This window comes from Musa acuminata, chromosome BXJ1-5 (genome assembly GCF_036884655.1).
Source record: "Musa acuminata AAA Group cultivar baxijiao chromosome BXJ1-5, Cavendish_Baxijiao_AAA, whole genome shotgun sequence".
Lineage (NCBI taxonomy): Eukaryota > Viridiplantae > Streptophyta > Magnoliopsida > Zingiberales > Musaceae > Musa > Musa acuminata.
This window is the reverse complement of record NC_088331.1, coordinates 6016397-6041993: the sequence shown is the minus strand read 5'-3', so window position 1 is coordinate 6041993 and position 25597 is coordinate 6016397. Positions and strand designations below refer to the sequence as shown.

At 34.8% G+C, this 25597-nt stretch overlaps 1 pseudogene across 1 annotated transcript; it reads left to right on the top strand.

The window, feature by feature from the left end:
• Window positions 1-603: 603 nt before the first annotated feature.
• On the top strand, window positions 604-25459 carry LOC108952085 (villin-2-like; annotated as a pseudogene). Its single transcript, XR_010513281.1, has 23 exons — window positions 604-1016; window positions 4397-4542; window positions 4700-4799; window positions 6825-6890; window positions 7008-7244; window positions 7336-7513; window positions 7597-7729; window positions 10599-10758; window positions 10836-10998; window positions 11087-11187; window positions 11281-11439; window positions 14133-14202; window positions 14280-14348; window positions 14495-14632; window positions 17275-17403; window positions 18774-18921; window positions 19043-19053; window positions 19154-19294; window positions 19378-19503; window positions 22778-22843; window positions 23931-24198; window positions 24556-24788; window positions 24890-25459. The product of XR_010513281.1 is annotated as a villin-2-like (transcript).
• Window positions 25460-25597: the final 138 nt, after the last annotated feature.

Here is a 25597-nt window from a genome sequence, read left to right as displayed (position 1 = left end):
ACAAATAATAAGATTAATTTCTGACATTCTAGCCTAATTTATATTTTTTAAACAATTCTTAAATACTCAATTAGGTTATTCAGCCTAATTCATGCCCCCATTAACATTAATTCCTCATATGTTTCTCCTTCTCATTTTTACAATTTATATTATATATTTATTTATTTCATAGTCAGTGACATGTGACATATTTCTTCAAGACCTAAAAGAAGCTGAAACTCAATTTTATATCAAAATTCTTTAAGAACTCATTATAATATTAAAAAGAGGAGTTCTTCAATATTATGTCTTATATAATTCCTAATCCATTATATACTTTAGTTAGAAATGATTAATAAGTGCTTGGATGTATATTAACCACAATCAACAGCACTTCAACCATAGGCATAATATATTCTACCTATAATAGTTGTATGTACATATCATCTTACTGTTTATATATATATATATATATATATATAAATGTATTTATTATTTTAACTTTTATATTATTAAGTTATGAAAAAAAGGGAATTTTCTTCTCCATCCCTCCTTAAGCTGCACCCTCTCTTGAAACACGTCGCAACGGCTCTATCTTTCTCGGGTACGGCGGTATGCGCAACGTTGTGGTCATCGCATCCTTCCCCTAATTTGCTTCGGACATGGAGTTGCTGGGAAAACAAATAAATAAATAAATCGAAGCGAAAAGGTGCTGATAAAAGCGAGACATGTGATTGCGGGGGACGGAAAGAGGGAGTGCGAGGCCGATCATTTTGCCCCTTCAAGCATCCCCACTCTGTGTCGCCCGCCCCCTCCGTCCTCGCCTCGTCCTTCCACTCCCGGCCGATCTCTTCCCCTCCTCTCTCACGGATCCTCTCAAGTACGCCCCTTATTTCCTCCCCACTTTCCTTCGATCTTGCTGTTCCTCTCGTCCCGGTTTCCGGTTGGGCGGCCCATCGCCCCGTCTCTCCGCGATCTTTCTCTTTTGTTCTTTTCTTGAATGATTCGAGCTCGAGAAGTCGGAATTGGAAAGCTAGGTTAATTTCTGGTTTCAAAGATTTCTCTAATATGTCTTATCATAATTCTTGGTTTAACTTAAATGGTTGTTGAATAGCTACTTTGTGGATCGGTGAAAACCAATCCAAATTTCTTTTCCTATTTGACGAGAGCCAGTTGTGTTTCTGAATGTGTATCTGTTACATATTCACCTTAGGACTGCAAAGTTGGTTGCTTGAAATTTGATACAGGGATACAGAAATGATTTGAGATCAATTGATACCCGATATCAAATCCTGTTCAAGACATTACGAGTACCTTAAATAACCTGATGATGCATAAAGTGGTATGCTCATGTGCAGCTCAAATGGCTGAACAATTATGGCATAAACTTCAAAGTAAAGCACAAAGAGAATTCCCAAATATCATTGTTAACTTGAGGTTGTCTTACTAGATGATAAAAGAAGGTGAGAATTTCTTTTGTAAGAAGATCTTTAGGATTTATTACGGATCATCATGTCATGTTGATCTGAAAGGAAAATTTATTAAAAGTTTGAGAACAGGTTGGATTTTGTGGATATGTGCTTGATATCAAAACATACCTAGAGCAAAGTTACCTTGACCTGTCTGCCTGAGAAGTTGATGTAGACTATGAAAAGTGTATGATATCGGCATGATAATGCTCGGTGGGTTCACTTCTTGCAAAGGTTGTAAATCAATGCTGAACTGCCTTTTGGATGTTTGGAATACAAGTGGTTCTTTTGCTAGATTGTACTTGTATAGTTAAAATGCTGTGCTATTTTTAGCTTTTCAATTTTTTCACTTGAAGCAGGATTGCTTTTCTCATCAAATGACTGAAAGATCTGTTCCACACCTTCGTTATTTTATCATTTGTTGTTTTCCTTTAAGCGATGTATTTATAAAAATTATTTGCTACCAGTAATATTGTGGTACAACTTCATGCTTTATATCTTTATATCCTAGCATGTACTAAGAAGCACTAGCTGTATACCGATCTGCAGCTGTTATTTTGTTGATGTTATTTATGCATCACTTACAAGTAATAATCACAACTTTGACCTGACTATTTTGATATGTTGTAGTTAAGAGCATATAAAATTAGCTTGTTAAGGCTGACCTTCCTGAAGTGGTAGTCCAAATTATTAATTTAGAGGCCAATGGTTCCCTCTTTTCTCGAGAGCCAAAAGAAGATTGGAAATTGGGTTCTTGATGTACGTTTCTTTATTTTATTTTTTTCCGAGATGGATCTTGATTTTCTTTTTTTCGTTGTCGGTTAGTTTCTTTATGATGCTTGTTCTCTTGTGTTCTTCCGTTGATCGATCGCCCTCCCGATCGTTAGGAACTCCAGAGTTTATCCATCGGATATGCTCTGTCGAGCCTTGATTTTTGGTCTAGCTAGGGTTTTCGCTGTTAGGACAAATTGGTTTGGCAGCAAGACGCGTATCTAAGGATTAGTCAAGAAAATCTTGAGGATGATCGACTATCAAAGATAAAAAAAAGATTCTTTTCTTTCTCCTTGCCTGTGTAATTATTCGGTTTTGACTTTCTGCATGTTGCTCGGACATGTGGTTAGTTGTGGCTTCAAACATGTTACAGTATGTGTCTAAGTCATCTTTACAGACTGACTTGACACAGGCATGCCTTTGTTATGGATGCCACACACTTCTGTCTATTTTCTTTTATTTTATGTTTTGAAACTTGAGGTGTAGTGTCAGTCATATCACAGTCAATATACAACTTATGAAAGCAAGAGTTCATCATTCGATAGTCTCATGAATCATTCAGGTAGACTGCGTGACCTACTAAACCGAGTCATAAATTAATTCAGATAGATGGTAGTGCATGAATTTAAAGTTGAAAGGATTTTTTAAATATCATTTATCTAGTTTTACATGGCATCGTATTCATACCATCATACATACACTTAGTGTGAATGTGTATAATCAAGATTACTATCAACAATTTTACAATCATCTTTCGAGCTAACCTGATAAGACTTTATTTCATTTTCCTTGTATAACGCCCTAGTTTACTCTCAGATTGGATGTGAAAGGGCAGTTGAGTCGGTTTATAGGGAGTATTTATTATTTGATTGGGCTTAAGTATTTCGGGCTATGAGTCAGTTATGCTATTGGGCTGGGTCATGACAAATGGTGTACTATCTGATTTAGTATCTGCCACGGTGGACCATGGTCCAAGAAAGGGGTACTTGTGGAGGGAACCAGTTTATCTATTAACTTCAGTTTAAACATTGTGGATCACATGATTTAGGGGGTAATCAAGTTAATAAATCATTTATCTTGTGGGGCTGGGTTGTGACAGTTTGTGATACGAGTTTACCTCTGAATACTTGATTTTCTTTGGCTGTGGTCCATATTGGAGCACTTGATGTTTTCCTAGCGCAATCTGGTTATTTTGTTTATTTTTTCAATCTCTAGATGACACTTCTGGATAAATATCAACAGGGCACTTGAATGGCTGGCAGAGAATGGTCATTTTAACTTTTAAGTATGGTTTTCTTACTTAACTAGGATGAGAACAATCAGTATTTGGCTCTTCAAGTGATATATCCTTTGGTTGGTCCACTTATATCTTGGCTATTGGATCTTAATAATGTAGCTTGCTGATAGCAGCTCAAGTCTTATCTTATTATTCATGACTTCACATCACATAGTAGTTTTAATATTGGATTGATTATGAATTTAAATTGATAAAATCTGAGTCAGGAATATATGGAGGTGGAATTCCATATTACATTTGCTGATTCTAAGATTTTTCTTGTCCTACATAAATAGGCATTGGACCATCATGACTTTAGTCGTCAATCTAAGAACTTCTGTGGTCTGTTAGAAAATTTTGACTGTCTGAAAAAATAGGACTGAATCATTGACAACCAATGACTACCTAAGCAAAATAATCTCAGAATCCAAAGACTTTTGAAGTTTAGAAATTTTAAAAAAAATCTGTGGAACAGTACCTAGCTTTCCCCCTTGAGTAATCTATATGAATCCAAGCTATAGTTCCTCTAGAGTATTGCACGCCCTGCCTTTCCTTCTCTGGACTATCCATCTGCTGTTGTGAGCAATAATTACTTCAGATAACATGAATTTCACTGATACTGTTCTTTTTGGTGTGTTTTACGTGGCATCTTCCAGCTAAGTGTCCAGTCATCAGCTTGCTAGTTCCCACATGTACATTTATCCGTCCTGCTTGAGAAAAGTTATAGAAATGCTATTTTATATAATTTGGTGGTTTAATGATTCGCTTACTGCACAGCTGACTTGTGTTGACCAGCAACCTGTTGTATAATTTTTATGGAAAAACCTGTAGATGAGTTGGCCACAGTACATATTAGTTCTAGATGATTATTGATTATGTTATTTTCTTCTGCTGAGTGCAGCTTTTTTCAATTATTCAGTGTTCTGAGCACATTCTGAAATTGTGAAGACATCTTGTTCCATTGTCGTAGTATAAAATCTTTCAGCATACAATGTCTAGTTCTACAAAATATGCTGATCCTGCGTTTCAGGGAGTTGGACACAAAGTGTATCCTTATAAGAAATGTTATAAAATGCACCATGTGGGCAAGTTATTGTCACTATTGGTTGCACAAATTTTTTAGCTGTTCTTTTACTCTTCAAATTGTTTTTCTTTGTAGTATCTTTTGTTTTTTTAATGTGAGCATTTACTTAACACCACATAGAGGAACAGAAATATGGCGTATTGAGAACTTTCAACCAGTGCCTATACCAAAGTCTGATTATGGTAAATTCTACTCTGGAGATTCATACATAATTTTACAGGTAATTTTTGTTATCTTCTCATTATTTTTCTTTCTTTGCCTGAGAACTGTTGCTTTGTTCTTCACATGTACAAGTTACGGTTTCTAGAACTTATACAAAATTCACTCGTATTTTCTGACTGATAATTTGAACTTTTCAACTAAAGAATTTATATTATCATAGATCATTATTTTTAGTTCGTAAAATAGAGTCAATTCGGTGTTAATATTTTAATTACATTTGTAAATAATTTTTTAATATAGAGCACTGTTAAGTAATTTTTTTTAATTTGTTAACTTGGAAATTATTTTATCTCAAAAAGAAATTTTTAAGTTTCAACCGAACAAAAAAATTCTGTTATCTTTTTTTTTGTTTTTTTGTTTGGATAGGTTTATTGGCATGATTTTGATAGGAAATGACCCTCCTATCTGGGAATTATCCAATTTAAAGAGGAGAATATGCCTCCAAGGGGAGAATGAAGAAAAAGAAGGAAGAAACAGAGATCACCATCAAACTAAATTAACTTTATTGCATAAAAGAGAAAATAACATCCAAGCATGATCTCTTGGTTTACGTCCTCTGATATATGTTCACTAAGAGGTTGTATGGGAGAAAACTTTGTCATCAACCAACATTAAAAATAGAGTCCTCTGGGACTCTTCAAATATGGCTCATGGTTGGATTTGTCTAACCTATTTTATAATCATATTTGATTCATACACTGAATAAACTCAAATCAGGACTCTACATTCTAATATAGCTACAAAGAAAATTGATGAAATTATATACAATAAGAATAGAAAGATAAAGTCTAAATCTACTACCACTAGGTTTGAGTGAAAAGCTTTGATCAGTGTTCTCCTTGCCTGACTCGACTGTAACAGTTTGAGGAAGGATTGCTCCACTCTTATTCCAACTGGGATTGAGTTGTCTACTACTTTTCAAAGCTAAAGAGTCCTCCCTTGTGCTAATCCATAGGAATCCTTCTTTGACTGAGATACTGTTTACCAACCAGGACCAAGCTCATATCAATATATATAGGTTTTTTTTAGCTGAATTTTTTGAATTGACTAGGAGCAGGGTGCACCAATCTGTAGAAGGGTGCACCAATTTGGGAAGTTAGTTCACTAGTTTGGGATATGATGATGGATTGTTGTTATTTCTTGGTGGAAAATGAAGTCTTTAATTAATCATAATGATCTTTGAAGAGATACATGCTGGTTCTTGGTTGTAAGGTTATTTTGTGACCATTAATTGGGATGCATTATCAATTGTGAAGGTGATTAACTATGAGACAGTCACAAGGATGTGACCTATTTCTCATATTGCATTGTTCATCTGGAAAAAAGGATTTAAAATTAAGTATGATTATGTAATTGTCGGTATAGTTTGTTGGATCATTAGTATCACAACTCCTTGAGCCTTTTCATGTGGGTCACCATGTATTGAGATGGCTTATTTTGTGCTACGAGATGGTATATTTTGAAAAATAATGAATTCTGTGTTAGATATGAATTTGTTGGGCATTGACAAGGTTATTATATCTTGAGTTGGGAAGATTGTAACACCCTAATGGTTCAGTGATGTTGGTTCTTCTTGTGGTTACTATGACTAGTTGGGCTTACTACTAATAACTTGAGCATTTAGAACCATTTGGTTGAGACCTGTCCTTTCCAAATTAATGTGCGAGTAGGTCTATCAGGTCTTGTCAATAGTTGTTCTCTTTGTTATGTTTAATTCATCATCTCGTCTACTTTGTTTGGCAATTTTTCAAGCTAAATCAGAAGCGTGGAATTATTTGATATTTTAGCTCTCTTTTTAAAACTGCATTAGATGTCTTCACATGGTGTATAAAAATGTAATCTTTTAAATAAATTGAAATGTTGCTCGACAATGAAAACTTGGTGTATTTCAGAAGTGAAGTTGTTTTAGCTCTGATCTCTCAAGAATCATCCATAATGGCTAACTACAAATGTGCATGACGACTCTACACCTTGATTGCTGCTATCTGCTTCATATTTTTATGTGGTGAGTTGCTTGTTTCAGACAACTGGCAAAGGTGGCACCTACCTTTATGACATTCACTTCTGGATCGGAAAAGAGTCAAGCCAAGTATGCTAATTATGCTCAATGATACTGTAAAACGATTTGTGTTTTTATTTTGAGGGCCAAGCAATAAGATACATGTTCAAACTTCAAATTACTTATTTTCCTTATAAATGATCACAGGATGAAGCTGGGACTGCAGCAATCAAGACTGTCGAACTTGATGCAGTTCTTGGAGGTCGTGCAGTTCAACACAGGGAACCCCAAGGCTTCGAGTCTGACAAGTTCTTGTCATACTTCAAACCATGCATTATTCCTTTGGAAGGAGGATTTGCCTCTGGATTCAAGAAGCCTGAGGAGGAAAAGTTTGAAACACGACTATACACTTGTAGAGGAAAACGGGTTGTCAGAATGAAGCAGGTGCTATATTTTTTCCATGAACTATTGCGTGACTTTTGATGTTCAAATTTGCATTGCATGCATGTGGTAATTCCTGGAATTTCATTTGAAGGTTCCATTTGCCCGGTCATCACTAAATCATGATGATGTGTTTATCTTGGATACTGAAAAGAAGATATATCAGTTCAATGGTGCTAACACAAATATCCAAGAAAGAGCTAAAGCTTTAGAAGTTATACAATATTTGAAGGACAAGTACCATGAAGGGACTTGTGACATTGCGATCATTGGTGAGAATCTACTTCTTCTAGAAGATATTCTGTACATGTATGCATATTGTATCTTCTTATTAACAGATTTTTTATTGTATAAGATGACGGAAAATTACAAGCTGACTCAGATTCTGGTGAATTCTGGGTCCTTTTTGGTGGCTTTGCACCAATTGGCAAAAAGGTGGTCAGTGAAGATGACACTGTTCTAAAAACCAGTCCTGCAAAGCTTTATGGGTACTTTTTTTACTCTTACAACATTGCATGTATGATTTTTCTACCAAAAGCTAGCATCAATTCTGTTATACAAGTTTGTCTCTAGTTTCCATATATCTTAATATTGCTCGTTATGTGATCAATGGATCAAAATACTGCTCATATTGGTTGGTACAAGATGGTATTTACTGGTCCAATGACCAATTGAAATGCAAACTGGGCAAACAATTTTGCTTGCTTTGGTTTGGTATGAATTGTCTTGTGTGGTAAGCTCACTGTACCAAGCTTAGTGAGCAGTTATCTGATTGTTGCTGAATTGTACTGGGCAGTAAGCCTATTATCCGATGCCTATATCAACTTTTAATTATTTCTGACACTGACACTGGTTGCAACTATGGTCTTTACTTGAAAAACATCCTTATAAAATGTGATAATGCTAATGTAATTTGTTTAATAAAAAATCTCATTCAACACTCTAGGACATTGATATTATACATCATTTTATTAGGGATCATATTAATAATCATGATATACATTTAGATTTTATTGACACAAAACATCAATTAGCATATATTTTTATTAAATCATTGAATGAGGAACAATTTGATTTTATCATAAGAGAATTAGGCATGTTAAATCTTCCAAACACATGAATTCTTCTCATATGATTTTTTTTTAATGAATCATTATTTTGCTTTCTCGCTATTTATGACTTGATTGATCTCTCATGATTTAAATTTATCTTTGATCTTAATATCTTTTATGTTATGATTGGAACATTGATGTAAAGGGAGAAAAATTGCACCATTGTATTCTTTCCTTCTTTTTGATAATGACAAAGGGGGAGAGAGAAATAGTAGCTTACACATTTCAAAGAGAAGCAAAAATTTGTTAACTTACACATCTTAAAAAGAAGTAAAAACTTGCTAGCTTGCATATTTTAAAGAGAAGTAAAAACTTGTACATTTCTCCTTTTTGTTGATGACAAAAGGTGAGAAGTTGACTGTACTCTTTGATGATTTGAAATTTTGATGATATGAAATTATGTATGCAATGATATCTTAACTTATGTTTTGAAATTATGATGTACCTTGATGATTTTGAATTATGTAATGATATCTTAACTCATGTTTTGAAATTATGATGTACCTTGATGATTTGGAATTATGCATGCAATGATATCTTAACTCATGATTTGATATTATGATACATGAAATAATTTTTTAACTATGCATATGATGTGTACTATGATGTATTGCATATGACTTTTACAAAGAAAGTCACTATGATTAAAATTGTTTCGACTTGAATTCCAAGACTAGCATTAAAGGGTTATCATTTTTTAAATTCGAGTTTATTTCAATATGATATATGGACAGAGGGAGTTTAGTTAAAACTCCGTCATCAATTGGTTGTAATCATAAAAAAGGACGAGATTGTTAAATCTTGAATTTTGATGATGAAATCAATTGATGAGTTTATGAACTAATGAGCGTTTGAGAAAAGTGACGCAGGACAAACTTTGATCATGGAAATACAAATAACTGAAGTAGGAGAATCAAATGTTGGGCCGAAGTGCATCATGTCATAGATCGGGCATTGGGCCAGAAGGATCGAATATTGCGCCAAAAAGATTAGATGTTGTGGGAGGTCAACATGCCGAAGGATCGGACAATACACCGAAGGAAAGGACGACGTGTAGAAAGTTTGGACGAAGTGCCGGATGAACTAATGACATGTCGAACAACGTAGGCTTCATGATTGTAATCGTTGTTTTGATCGAAATAGTTTAGAGTATAATTAAGTTGGTTTTGAGTGTAACCATGCTTACTTAATTAGGAGCTCATTGGGCCTAAATCAGGGTTGAATTGGGTCTATTGGAAGGCCAATTCAGTGACTTGAGGTTGGGCCAGGTGTTGGCACCACCAGGCTAGTCATTGGTATTGCCTATGAGCTGGAAAGTACAAATTGTACTTTTTCGAAAAACTCGATGGTGGTACCGCCCGGTATCAAGCTGTAGTACCGCCTAGACTGGCGATGGTATCACCATAACACAGTCTCCCAGACTGTGTCAGGCGGTGGTGCCGCCCAGTGCAGGCGATGGTACTCGCCAGTACCCTGAAAACCCGAGGATTTGAATTTTTGATTTCATTTTTGAAGTCATTTGGGGTCTATAAATACTTCTCTAATGCTTGCTTGACAAAGTATGAAATGCTTGTGATTTTGAAGTGTTGTAAACTCTTAAAAAGTGTTGAGCCTCTTTCTTCTTGAGTCTAAAAGTTATTCTAAGGGAGGTGAGAGGTCTTTTGTAAAAGAAGGGTGTAAGAGTTCTCTCCTAAACCTGTAAAAATGAGAAAGAGTTGTAACAAAGGTAGTTAATTTTCGCCCATTGAAAGAAGATCGATAGTGAAAGCCGATAGCCTCGAAGGAAGATAAATCGGGAGTGGACGTAGGTCAGGACGACCGAACCACTATAAATCTAGTTTGCATTGTTTTTTTTGTCTTGATTTACTACTGCATATTGATTTATTTAATAAGCAATCCTTACTCGCACCTTTTGTTAATCACATTTTCGATACAAATTTATTAATTGAAATTTCAAACCGAATTTTTTTTAAAAGCACTAATTCACCCCCGCCCCCCTCCCCCTCCTCTTAGTGCCTTTACGATCCTAACACTATCGACATATCGATACATTATACGTTGAATGTAGTTGTTGATGGCTTATTTCTTCTATATGATAATTAATAGTAGGAAAAAATGCATTAGCCTAGTTGGTCTTTAGATTTTTATTGATGCCATACCACCATGCATGTTGATTCTCATCCATGCTAAAAGTTATACAACAATTAAGGAGTTGACTGATTGTAACATACAAGAACTTTTGTAGTATTAATGATGGTCAGTTGAAGTTGGAAGAAAACAACCTTTCAAAAGCAATGTTGGAGAACAATAAGTGCTATTTACTGGACTGTGGGGCTGAGGTTTTCATTTGGGTTGGCCGAGTGACGCAAGTTGAAGAGAGAAAAGCTGCCAGCAAAGCTGCTGAGGTAGGGTATTTCTTTTCTTTACTCTATTTTTTTTCTCACTTCATCGTTAATGGCGTTCTTAATGACAAAAAATTTAGGATTTCATCATCGGTCAAAACAGACCAAAAACAACACGCGTCACTCAAGTTATTCAGGGTTATGAAACACATTCATTCAAGTCAAAATTTGAATCGTGGTCAGCTGGTACTGTGACAGGAATGGGAAATTCTACTGGAGAGGAGGGACAAGGAAAAGTTGCAGGTACTAGTAGAAGATTCTGTAGAGGAACCAACTTTTTGTGTATTTGTTAATTGTTTTAATTTGTCTTATTTGCTTGCTGTCTTGGTAGCTTTGCTAATACAACAAGGCGTTGATTTTAAGGGAATCTTAAAAGGCTGTCCGGTAAATGAGGAAATTCCTCCTTTGCTTGAAGGCGGTGGAAAACTTGAGGTTTCTTTAATTTTCTTTAGCCTGTAGATAACTGCACATGAAGCTAGTTAATTCTTTTTTCTTTAGGATCCTAATTTCTGGAATCACTTTCAGGTTTGGCGCATTAATGGTAGTGCCAAGAACCCACTTCCAAGGGAAGAGATTGGTAAATTTTACAGTGGAGATTGTTATATTGTGCTTTATACATATCGTTCTGGTGAGAAGAAAGAGGACTACTTATTAACCTGTTGGATGGGAAAGGATAGTATTCAGGCAAGTGGCAATGACCATGTATTTCCTGAGGAAGCGAAAGAAAAACTTCCATTCTCAGTTCTTTTGAGTCATGATGTTATCAAAAGCTTTCTATGGTGCATCTACCCTCTTAGAAGCAATGTGGTTTGGATTTTGGATGCTTATAATCCATTAAAATTGCAAACTTTGATGAAATTAATCTGTTAGCTTTATAAGAGTTGCTAAAACCTGTACAAGTCTTGAATCACTAATTACATGTATATTATTTTATGATATTGCTTGTTCTCAACTTCTCATAATCTTTTGTCATGCTTAATGAGATGACTGCATCAGCGCCAAGATTAATTATTAAGCAATTGCCACCCTAGATTTTATTCAACAAGGTCCGTGACTAGGAGTCTCAATAAACTCTCAACCATAGACTAGTTGATCTATACATTATTAATTACCATTCTAATTTATCTTTGGTACAGTAACTTGCAAGTTATCATTATTCTGAGCAACGTTCTAAATGTTGGTTCAATACCAGTTTCAAAGTCTGTTAAGACTGATACAGTACCTAGATTTTGGTTGGTATCTTGACCTATTCTCCTAGCATCACTGAATAAGGTAAGAGAAGTATTCCAAACATTAGTGAGCTGCATTTATTTATTGGCAACTTGGTCAGACTAGTAAATATCAGTTAGTATGTACTGGTCCAATTGGTATTTCAAACCATGAGTTTTGAGCACCTCATCCTTTGAGCTTGTCACACAGAATGGTTGATTCCCTTTCTCATTGGCACATTTTGACCTGACATTCACACTGTTAGCATTTGACCATCTTTAAGTACTGTAATAATCTGGTAATACCCTCTAAAGCAGATTGAGAAGTCACTTGTAATGTAATTTCAATTTAGTAGAACTATTTACCTAATGTCTCCATATCCTGCCTCTGTAGGCAGAGAATGAATCCGCTGTCTCCCTATAGTTTGCTGCCAAGTTCTAATGGTATACTGAACTAGAAGAAGATGTAGCAGTAGAGAATGGTAGTTTTCTTCTTTTGTTTTCTTTTCCTATATATTATTATTTTTGTATAGTTGTGATATCAATCTTCTATCTTCTATCTTCTACTTCAGAGAATTGCACACTATTATTTTTGTCTTTTAGATTGTTAACTTGTCATTTTTTTCCTATTGAAAGCATATCATCTTCCTGTTTTGGTTTTTTTGTCAAAACATAATTTTTTTTCTAGTTTTATTTTAAAGCCTATTATTTGTCAAAACAAAGTATATTTTTTCTTTACTCTTGGTGATCCGGAGATTATGATTGAGTAGTAGATTGGTCATGTGAAAAATTTTTCCCCCTATAATACTTATTTTTTAAATGTCAAGTGTTCTCCCTTAAGTAAGATTCTATGTACATATCTCTTAAAAAAATGAGATCATATTGCAAGTATAGCCTTCCAAATCTGATTGTATTGGTATATAATATATCTACAACCTGGGCAAAATTTTATGAACCATTTCTTGTTGTGTTGTTCATATTGGTAATAGGTGTACCAATCACGACATTCATATATCAAACAACCTTTTAGTTTCTCTTTTGTTGTACTAAGGTGTATCATGCCATGCTGGTTGGTATGTGCTGGTTTGATAAGATTCTGAAATGTTATTGCATTGTATTTCTGATATTGCAGCACAATTGTCATTATGTCCTCTATCTGAAATAGCTTGCCAAAGCTCGAATGATCTTGATCATTCTTAATTAATAACTTTAGTGACTTTGGACATGGTTTAAGAGAAGTTTTGTCATTTCATCCCATTTGCAACTTAAATAAATTATCTTAGTAAATTGCAAGTTTGCAATACAAGTAACAGATGATGAGGGGAGAGGGTAAAACGAGGGGTTAAAGATTACGTGTGTATATAGGATGGTGGGATTTCTCAAGGGGGTATATGAAGTTCTTTTTTTTGTGTGTTGGCTGCACCATGAACACCTACAATTGCCCTATGTTAAAACAACTTTTGCCCAATGCTAGTGTTTTTGAGTGTTAAAGATAACATTAGTTGTTTGTTTTAATGTCTAACTGGACCATTCCTTGTCATGCATCATAATGCATCAGCTGCTGGCACTTGCAGTCTTGGTCAGTGTATGAATTGTTGGCACATGCCATGGGTGGGGAGAGGGTTTGAGAATTAGGAGTGGTTTCTCCTTCAGAATTGTGATTGACAGGTGGGAAACAGAATGTAGCCAGGTTTTCTCAACCGGAAGCTGGTGTCCAAACCTAGAAACAGTCACCTCGTGAAAACGACGAATTAAATTAGGTGAAACAGTTAAAATTTGGTGATTATTCGTCAATAAGCTAGCCTGATATGGATGTGACTCTCTGGTCATAATTGAATGGCATGTATGCTTCATGACCCTTGCCACCAGATTACCCTTAAATCTTTCCCCATTTAACAATACGACACAGTTTTAGATATTTGTATCTAATATTCCTGAATGTCCATCCTAATTTATCTTAGCCTTGGGATGGTTTTAAAATTGTGTACTTGCATATTATTTATCCTACCCACTTATGGATCTCCCAGGTTCCAGTTCATCCCTTGTTCCAGCCAAGGTTGCATTTCTAGTTGTATTAGTTCCATAACTTGTACTGCATCAACGGATGACTGAGCTTGCTGATTAGGCTTGCTTATTTTGGTTTTGTAACATGATATTGTTTTCTTCTAGGATGATCAGCTGATGGCGACTAGGCTGGCTAATACAATGTGGAGTTCCTTAAAAAGGAAGACCAGTGCAGGTTTTTTATTTTCTTGATCTCTTTTTCAGAAGATTAGTAAGCAGCAGCAGTTTTATTAAAGATCATATGTACTGCAGGGCCGCATTTTTCAAGGGAAAGAACCACCACAGTTCATTGCACTATTTCAGCCCATGGTTGTCTTGAAGGTACGAACATTCTGAGATATATGGTGTTCAATCTGGTACAGGGAAGGAAATCCACATGATTTTTCTCAGATTTGCTTATATCAGTCTTGTATTGCCAAAAGAGCATGGGTTTTCTATCTTGTCGAGTTCAACTTTTTCTTGCATAGGGTGGAATCAGCTCTGGTTATAAAAAAATTGTTGCAGAGAAGAACCTGAATGATGAAACTTACACTCCTGATGGCATTGCACTAATCCAAGTATCTGGAACATCAGTCCACAATAACAAAACTGTTCAAGTTGATGCAGTATGCTCATCTGAATCTCATTCATTAGTATATATTATCTGTTTGAACCTTCATTCTCGACAAAATTAGTTTTGTGTGAATGGTTATCTATAATTGTAATTATTTTCTGCTGTTGTCAAAATTTAGATGGAGTAATTCATTATGTATGCAGGCACGAGATTGTTAGTTTTGTGGTACGAGGAACAAGGAATGCCGTTTCGCATACGAACCTGTATAAATCATTGGCCAGACGGTATGTGTCAGTCGGGGCCGGTGTTGTTTCAAATTAGAAGAAGAAGAGGAAGGAGTGGTGGACGAAGAGGAGGCATGAGGAAGGAAGAAGAGGAGGAAGGAGGAAGAGAAAGAAAGAAGAGGAGGCAGTGGAGGAAGGGGAAGAAGAAGCGTACCAGTTGGCGGCATATGACGGGCGGCTACGGCAGCTGCATGAGCCGAAATGGGAAGGGCTCATGTTCGGGGTGACGAGGGCTCACAAATGTGAGCCCTGAAGTTTTTTTTATTTATTTTGTTTTCAGAAGGTTCAGACTGGACAGCCTGAGATGGGTTGTCCGTGTACTGTTGAGGAATGTGGCATATCATTGGTGTCATATCGGACTGGGTGAAATGTCAAACCGTGATGAGGAATGTGGCATGGCATGTACTGTTCCATGCGAGTTGACATGCTTGCTGTGATGGTTGGCAGTGCAGAAGTTTAGTCTGGCCATGTGGCAGGATAACTACTGCATTTTGGCTTAGCACTACACATGCTAGTTGGTGTTGGCCAGCATAATAATTATTATCTAAAGAACATTACTCAGGGACATAACAGGATAAATGAAGATTTTTATTCTCTCTTTTTTTTTCACATTTAAGCAGTGTCACTATTTGTTATTTTTTCACCAAATAATTTACAACTTCAGACTACATGATGTCAACACAGCAAATTGTTTCATACTTTCCTTGATACTTCTTGCTGAGAAATATTATCTTATATAGGCAAAATTTTGAGTGATTTACATTTTTTTTCTTTAGCTTTGGCTGTCATTTCAATGGTATAGATAGAATTGTAGTATTAAGAAGAGCTCAAATGTGAATTACTTCACAGTAAGTCAATATCAAGCTGCATATTGTGAGCTTGCTAGGTGCTTCTAAGTGCTGTGTAGCTTTCTTCGAGTAATATGAAGCAATGATTGCCTCACTGGTGGAAAACCCTACTGGACGTTGGTTGGATCAGTACAACATGCCTCTATGAATGATATACAGGCAAGACATAACACACTGTATGTATAAGTAAAAAGAGAATAGGAAAGAAAAGGAGGAAATTAGGAAAAGGGAAAAAAGTAGGGGAACAAAACATGCTCATCCAGTCTTTTTCTTTTCTTTCTCTCCTTTCCCCACCTTGATTTCGATGATTAAGAATCACAGGAGGAAATGGGGCCTGTTTGGGTTTTGTCTGAAAACAATTGAAACATATTGGTATATGAAATGCCTTACAATATTACTTAAATCTAGTCATGCCACAACCTGGCATACACATTGCGTAGTAGGGATAGTATGCTGTAACTATATAGAGTGACATTATTGCATTGTATGGAGTTCAATGATAGGTAAAAATCCATACAGACGAACCAAAATATATAGGATATTATGGCTGTTTGTTGTTGTTATCATACATAGAAGGTACTACTGTAACAAAGCCAGTTCTTTTCCTTGCTACAAACTTTTATAGGTTATATAGGAGAGAAACTATACATCCTCGCCTTAGCTTACTTCAAACCTTTCTTTATGTTCATGCTAGATTGTCCTCGAGTTTAAATGACAGTTACCTTCTCCAGTGGTCAATTGGAATGATCATTGAATGCAAGGTTTGTCGTACTATGACATACCGCTTGGTACAGGTGTTACATCAGTACACCCTCATATATCATGTGTCAGTATACTCAGTACAGCTCGATACATACTGTATCGACAATTGATTAGTATATCGGTACAGATTGGTAAGATGAACCATGATTTAATGTTTCAACTTATTAGATGAAAATTAAACTTGAGAATTTCAAGGGATTCAAGATTTTTTATTGTGTGTTAGGTTTCAGTTACTTATGGCTTTGTTATTGTTGTTGTTAGGTTTCTGTTAATAAAAAAATTATAAGCAAAGGTTTTGTTGTCCAATTAAACTTAGAAGTAATGCTATATTTAGAAGACCTTGGGATCGTTAAGTGTATTTATATTTATATCTGAGTGTACACTGTTAATTCTCACATGGAAATTAATGATTGTTGTCCAGTGGAACATGCTTAACCATTTCTTCAGCCAGACTTATCCCTGTGATTGAATTAAAAAAGGTGACTAATCATTAACTAGTGAAACATCTGATTAAATGCGTGACTAAATGTTTTAGCATACCCAAGAGAAGCACAAAATGATTTCACCTTGCTCTTCACATGCCTTCGGTTAGTCATCCGTGGTTGCAATGGTTTTTTGAGGTGGCCAGTCCTCATATTTAGCTGTCTTAGGCAGATTTTCTAATATTCATTTTATTTAACAAAATCATAATTTTCATTTAGCTTGACATTTCAGTGGAACATTCTTCATATCTACATTTGAATACTAGTTGGATACATGAGCTCTACGCTTTTCATTAACATACAATTTTACTGTTTTAGGTTGCAACATCATTGAGTTCTACTGATTGTTTTATTTTGCAATCCGGGAATTCATTATTTACATGGCATGGAAGTTCAAGCACTTTTGAACAGCAACAGTGGGCTGCACGAATTGCAGAATTTTTAAAGGTAAACTATCCAAAATTCTGTACCAATTTTTTTGGTTCATTGTCACCCTTTTTACTCTTGTAATGTTGTCAATTGGGATTACTGTCTACAATTACGTACATTTCGTTGGCCAATGGGCAATGGACAGTTTATGTAATAGGCAAAGAAATAGAATATATTGAAAAATCAATGTAGTTGGCTGCTTGTTCAGTTTCACAAAAAGGAACTTGTGGTTTGGATTGGATTTTGTTTCATCTTATCCTTGTTAAAAGGCTTGGTACTAATTTCAAGCCGGTCGCTGCATATTGTTTTATCATAGTTCAAGTTGGTAGATTTTCATGTGAATAATTTGAGATGTGGTTTCGGTTCACAACTAGCTCTTAAATATCAGTCTAATGATGGATCCTATTTAAGTCTTTGCTTAACCACAATATTTATGACTTATAATTTGAATGGGGGTTTGGGCATATGGGATTTATCTTTAAATTTTAACTAACATGTAACAAGGAAGTTTCTTGGTTTAAGCTTTGGTTTTTGAGAAGCTACTTTTGCTTTGGCCTATTTGTGACTGGGTGTGAGTGTGCCACATTTTGGTTTTTGAAAAGCAAGCTTTGACAGCATCAACATTTCTACGGTAGTACCTGCTATGGAATATGGATATCTTGAATCGTTTGTCATAACAGTAACAAGTACATGTAACGTATGATATCTGTTTGAATAATTCTCAGATACATGTTAGATACTTTCTTGAAGTATATATTTAAATAATTACTAAAAAGATTGTATACTTGAGGATACTTGAAGGAAACTTTTGTGGAGAAGTTGTTTTAGTTGAACATTGATTATTTTGATTATAAATACGAATATATGATTGCATGAATTATCTATACATTGTTTATAAAGCATTAATAAAAGAGATGGCCCAATATTCAAGGCTTCTACCGATGTGAATTTTAAGGGGGATCAATATTGTATATAGTCATATTCTTGCAACCATAGATTGTTGTCATGATGTGAATCCTAATCACTTAAAATCACAAAGGAGAGCAACCTTACCATGGCACCAAGGCTCGTTCTTATAAGATTAATACAATGATTTTACTCCTTGCACTATAAGTCTTATTTAGTGCTTGGCATACTGTGTTACGGAATTTTCATGATGAATAGGTTATGGATACTATTTGTTTACAGTTTGTCATGAATCATAATACTTCATATATTATTATTTTTTGTTGTATCTGTATTTGTCACTGTTAATATCTAACCCATGTCATTCACATATGTGTACATGCATGCATATACAGGTGGACACGCAATTAAGATTATATAGATCTAAGAGCAATTACTATTGCCAGCTTTATAGATCAATAAGATTCTACTTTCTCCTGCAGCCAGATGTAGCACTAAAGCATGCCAAGGAGGGAACAGAAAGCTCTGCTTTTTGGTTTGCTCTTGGTGGGAAGCAAAGTTTTACAACCAAAAAGGTCACACAAGATATTACTAGAGATCCTCACTTGTATACATTTTCATTCAATAAAGGTTGGTTCAATTTAGGAAATATATCTTTAGAGAATTTTCTTAGTTTTTGTGTATTTTGTTTTTTTCCTGAACTTAACATAACCAGAATTTATGTTTATTTGTGATCATGACGCTGCTTCAGGAAAGCTAGAGGTGTGTGACTGACTGCTTTCAATTGTGATACATGATGTGATAACTCATGTATGTGGTACACTATCTCATTGTGCTTGTATATCTCCCCAACTTCTTGCAGGTGACTGAAGTTTATAATTATTCTCAAGATGATTTGTTGACTGAAGACATGTTGGTTCTTGATACCCATGCTGAAGTCTTTCTCTGGATTGGACAGTCAGTGGATTCCAAGGACAAGCAAAAGGCATTTGATATAGGACAAGTATCTGCAGCGACCTTTCCATTTATATTTCCTGATAGTGTTTTTTGTTGCAATAATATAATTTACTAAAAACTTTTTTTCAGAAATACATAGAGCTTGCAGTGTTGTTCGAAGGTTTATCTCCAGATGTACCACTTTTTAAAGTCACGGAGGGTAATGAACCTTGTTTTTTCACGACATATTTCTCTTGGGACAGTGCAAAGGCTACGGTATGATTTGCAGTTTCCTTTTTGTTATTTGGATTTTTGGTTAAAAAATTGGATTTTATCTCTCAAATCTTTATTGGTTGTGAAGAACATTGATAAATGTATATTTTGCATGAGGCCTGATGCAAAGGTTTGTGGTCCTACAAAAAAAAAAAATGAAATGACTGATGCAAGCTGGTAAAACAGAGGTCAAAGATGGAACTTTAAATTAGTTGGATCAGTATTTCTGATTAAGTGAAAATCTGGATACAATATTCTCTTATATATCTATGTTAACAATTAATTATGATGAAAATCATATGATTTTTCATGTAAACAAGAAAGGTTTGAACTTGAAGTTCAACTTTGCTTGACCTAACCAAATTCCAATTGTTTTATTCACTTCCACCATGCAATGACTCATCCTCTACTCTCTCGGATTTGATTGAGGTACTTCCAATTTCCAACCTTAGTATGGTATATGGACATAGAATCATTACCTTCTTTACTCATCTTGATCCATTTTGCTAGTATTGTTTACTTTTCTGTATTTGAGTAATTTCTATGGTCGATGTGAATCTATCTTTGGCCCATTATAGATAAAGAAATATATATTGTTGAATCCATCGATCGTAACTCTTTCCAGCATCCATGGTCATGGTAAAGGTAGATGAGCATTTGTTTATTGAGAAAGTGAGCACACAATTGATGCTGAGTTGTGATTTTTCTAATTCTATTGGGCTAGGAAAATGTATAGGTTTGGATTTAATTTATTGACCATATGTATAGAAACTCTGTTCTTGGTACATCACTTATATATGATTATCTTATACATTCTTTCTTCTGACTTATTTCTTTTAAAAAAATCGGTTTCTTCTCCAATCTTCTATCTTTTATCATTGGTATTTAGGACAAATAAAGAACCTTCAATTATGAGGAAGGAGAATCCTCTTTCTTTTGTTGTGCTTGAGCCATCTTGATGATCTTATTTATGTCCAGCATCTCTTCTCCATATAAGACAATTTTTTAATTTGGATATGCCAAGAGATTTTAGAATCACTAACCTTATAATTTTAAAATTCAGCAGACTGCTGTTTATAAAATGTAAATAAGTTTCATAGTGCAATATAAAAACATCTGGCTGGAGTTCTTAGGAGTATTTGGCTTTAGCTTGGCCAATATCGTACAATCTAAACTTTACTGAAGTACTGAGGATATATAACATTGCTCCTTGGTTATAAATATTTTCTCTATTGGTGAGGTCAAGTTCTTAATGTCTGGCATGTCTGTTACAAAAGCACATTTTGTCTGGCAATTCAAGATTGTATTTGGGAGTTCAGTTCAGGTTGATAAATAACAGTAGATAAACCCTTCCATTTGACCTTGAACTTGCTATTATGCTTTATGATCAAAGTGACATTTGGGTAGCCCTGCCGGGTGACATATGATAGTTTTATCTCTTCCTTTCATATTTTGTTTTTTTGACATACTAATGGTCTTCCTTGTTTAAATAACTTAAATTACTCTTTAAACAGTGTTTAAGAGGCTCTTATTTTAAGCCTCATTTTAGTTGAGGCTCATAGGATTTTATTGAAATGCACCTTACTGTGTATAAATGAGCAGTCTGAAGTCTTAAGTGCCTAAAAATTATATCTCCCAAGTGTAGCACTTTTTTTGTTTGAACTTTTAAGTGTATATCTAGTGTCAACTGTTATTACTGTATAATTTCAGCTACCAATACTAGAGATATATTATTTTTATCCATTTTCTTATTGAAAAATAAAGAATTTTGGGGTTCAATACCTTGTAACTTTGCTACTTCTAGAAATATGATTGTTTCATGATTAGACTTGTTTATGTCATTATGCCTTTTGATCCTTTTATGCTTAAGTACATTGTTTTTCTTTCTTTCATACTCAGCGTGTACTTTTATCTGATTGTTTATGCAATGCTTGAACTTATAATCTTCATGTTATTGCAGTTGGCTTACAAACAAATTTATTAATCAGTGAATGGTTGGTGCTTACATATATTTCATCTAAGATTATATATGATCAATTTCTTCCTCAACGGTATGCCTTGTTTCATAGAGGTGTATGTCACTTAACAATAACTGTCAGGATTTCGGCTATGGAATGAGGAACAATATGGAGAACTAAAACAGTCGCAAACACAGTCATAATATAATGGAACTTGAAAAATCTTCAGCATTTATTTTTAGACAAAACCAATTTGTTCCTACAATATATTACTGTTGCAGCCATAAACAATTTCAGGGTAGCCATAAATGAATGTATACAGTTCCTAAACCTTGTGTTAGGCGTACCATACAAGTCAATACTATATTTTGCTGGCAGTCAAACTTGTTTGCATGAGATTACCATAGTTTTTTGGGGCCTTGGTGCTGTGAAGCCTTCTGTATCCCTCATCTTTTGTCTTTTTACACTATGAAATCATTAAAAGAACGCTTACTATCTGTTTGTTCCATCTTTAAACTCTTAGTTCTTTTTCTTTTAAGCCTAATCTCTCTGCCTTTTTTACCTTATTTCAGATTTATTTTCTCGTTAATTGCTGCTATTGTTACTTAACACTGTTTTGATATAATATTACATAATTCAAATCAGGTTTCTACTTCTATCTTCTTTAACTTGTACTATCAATTTCTATATCATTTATGCCACATAATCAACTTGATATGTCCTTTTAGATTTTCTTAGCCTCTCATTTGTGTTGAGTTTGAAAACTTTGTAGAGGGTATAATTATCTGAAAAAGACTCCAGAATTACACTGTCATTCATCAGAGGTCAAAATCAAACTCAACATGTAGCTATTTCCAGTTTATAGTTGTTGTTCAAAACTATCCTATTTATTCAATAGTAAATATAAGCTTTGTTGTTTAACACTAAATTTTTTACTCTCTGGATAAATATTCTGCAAATAAATTTTAGAAATTATAGACTTTCAGTAAAAACTTTTCTATCAAGAATTTTTGTCAGTTTTCTTGCTTCTTGCGCAACTAAACTTAGACTCCTAATCATATATTCTTTTCTAAATGCTATGATGTAACTAACTAGACACTTGGTTTTGGTGTGATCAGTTACCAGATTTTATGCTTGTATTGTGGAGAAAATATATGCAAAAAATTTGTGCTTCTTTGGACTCAAGCTAATTTTGCAACTTGCTTCACTTGCTTATATTGATTTAAGTTGTGTGTTGTACTAAGAAAAATGGTTTTTGATGCACACTGCATATGCTTAATACTAGCAGACATTAATATATGCTTCTACGTATGATTCAGATTCATGGAAATTCTTTCCTGAAGAAACTGGCACACCTATTTGGGGCATCCATTCATGCTTCAGAGGTATGTATATGCCAATTTTTTACTGTTAAACCCAAGCTATGATCAAGCTCTAACCGCTCTATCATTGAGGAATTAACTGATGAGTTATACTTAGTAAAATTAACTATCGGGCAAGCAAAAGAGACTAAAAAAAGGAAGAAAGAAAATTTGGGGTCTGAAAGCTTTTAGCTGACGTCCTAGATCTTGATTATGTCGTTTTAAATGATAAAATTATTTGTTTTCTTCTAGTAAGAAAAGGTTCACAAGTAATGTTAGTTCTAATCTTTAATCACTGGTTGTTGTTTTCTTTACCATAAATGATTACACATATATTCTTGTCAACTTTTTTACTTTGCTATTGCTTATCTGTAAGAACCCATTTGATCATATGTCATAATCTGCAATAATATTATTTAAACCTCGCCAAAATTCAACATGCTGGGTGCTGGACCGGTGCTATGTTAACCCTTCATTACTCGGTGGAATCCATCCCTTGCCCAGTTGACACCTGGCCATGTGATGTGCCATTAACACGTAGTAAATCTGCTATTAGTAACTTATTTCTAACATTTGTAACTCAATGAAACAATAGAAAAAAAAGTTGCAATGCATCTTTTCTTCTTGCAAGGCATGTTGAATATTTGATAATCTTTATATTTTTGAAAATTATCATTTTTGTATCCTAATCATTGGCTTGCAATTTTAATTGGGTAGTTCTTATGGATTTTAATTGATTGTAGCAAATCTGCTATTAGTAACTCTGCTATTAGTAACTTATTTCTAACTTGATTGATTTTAATTGATTTTAACTTGATTTTAATTGATTGTAGTAAATCTGCTATTAGTAACTTATTTCTAACATTTGTAACTCCATGAAACAATAGAAAAAAAAGTTGCAATGCATCTTTTCTTCTTGCAAGGCATGTTGAATATTTGATAATCTTTATATTTTGAAAATTATCATTTTTGTATCCTAATCATTGCCTTGCAATTTTAATTGGGGTAGTTCTTATGGATTTTAATTGATTGTAGCAAATGTCTAGTTGATACACATAGAGTTCTGGTGGTCTTTTCCACTTATATTTTTCATGTCTATGATTTGTTGCAGTCTAAAGACAAGTCTACTGGTGTGCATCATGGTGGAGCCACTCAGAGGGCATCAGCCCTAGCAGCACTATCATCTGCATTTAATCCGTCTTTAAACAATAAAACCACGGCACCAAAGCCATCACGATCAAGCCAAGGATCACAACGAGCAGCTGCAGTTGCTGCATTGTCATCTGTTTTAGCTACTGAACAAAAGAAGGGAGAATCAGAGACCTCTACAAGAAGATTTAGCAGAAGCCCTTCCCCTGTTCCTGTTGGGACCATAAATGGTATTATGCCTTTTTATATTTTCTGATGTTTCCTGTGTACTATAGACACTTTTTATTGTATGTTTCTATAGCTGTCCATGGAACTGTTCCAGTAGTATAGCAATTTGAAAAAGATGGACTTGTTTACAAATTTTTCCATTAAGTTGCTTTCTTGGAGAGAAGCAAAGGGTAAATTATTTTTTGAAAAACTAAATGTCCAATTGTGAGACATGGAAAATTTGGCATCGCACTAGTTCTTAGGAAACAGATATAAAGTCAAGTCATTTGCCTTGGTGAAAAAACTTTATATTACATGAAACAAAGTCCTCTTACCTTAATATTTGTGAGGATAATCACGGCTATTTTTACCTACTGCAGAGTCTGCAAAGACTGAAAGTGCAGGCTCGGAGTCGGGGGATTCACTTGAGATTTCAGCTGAGAAGGAAACCACAGAAGGGAATGGCATTTTATCAGATAGCAATGGTGCAGATTCAGATGTGGCAACAAATCCCCAAATAGATGAGAATGGGGGTGAATGTACATTCACTTATGAACGTTTGAAAGCCAAGTCCAGCAATCCTGTCAGTGGAATCGACTACAAACGCAGAGAGGTTTGCAAACTAAAGTCTTTCTTTCTTTGATTCTGATGACTCTTTGCTGATTAAAGATGTAGGTGTTCAGCTGCTCTGATTGGTTTTTTATTGATATTTAGGCCTACTTATCTGATGCTGAGTTCCAGACGACTCTGGGTATGACTAAAGAGGCATTCTATCGGCAACCCAAATGGAAACAGGATATGCAGAAACGGAAGGTGGATCTCTTCTAAGAATGTGCCTTCTGGAGTCAAGGGACCTTTTACGGCTCGCTCTACATTGTACCTTCACTATCTGCTTGCTTTGGATCCTTTCAGGTATTTGGTTGTTTGATGATCTGGAGACACATTATGAGTGGTACAAGCTTTGCTGCTATTTGTTGACTGAGAGATAGATGTATGTTTGTCGTGGGTGGGTGGGTTTGGGAGTTGTTGGTTATTCTTTTACTTGTAGCAGTCTCCAATCCAATTCATATAATTTGGTTGCTTAGCTCAGTTCTGTAAAGATCCATATGTACATGTAATGTGTTGGATACATATGTGTTATCCACACTGTATCGTGGATGTCAAAACACACTGTTCAAAACTCTCGTTGGTCGTGGAAGCTGTAGGCAGTGGTAAAAAGACAGCGTTTTCTGTTTTTGTAAATTATGACAATTGATTAAAAATTATGACAATTTTTTTTTTAAATTAGAGGTATTATTTAAATAGCCAATTCTAATATGTAAATTGTCAAAAACAAAAACAAAGAAAAACCCTGCAGGCGAGGGAAAAGCAACGGGTCCCACCAAAGGGCCCCAACTAGTCTTCTGGGTATATGCGCGGGTA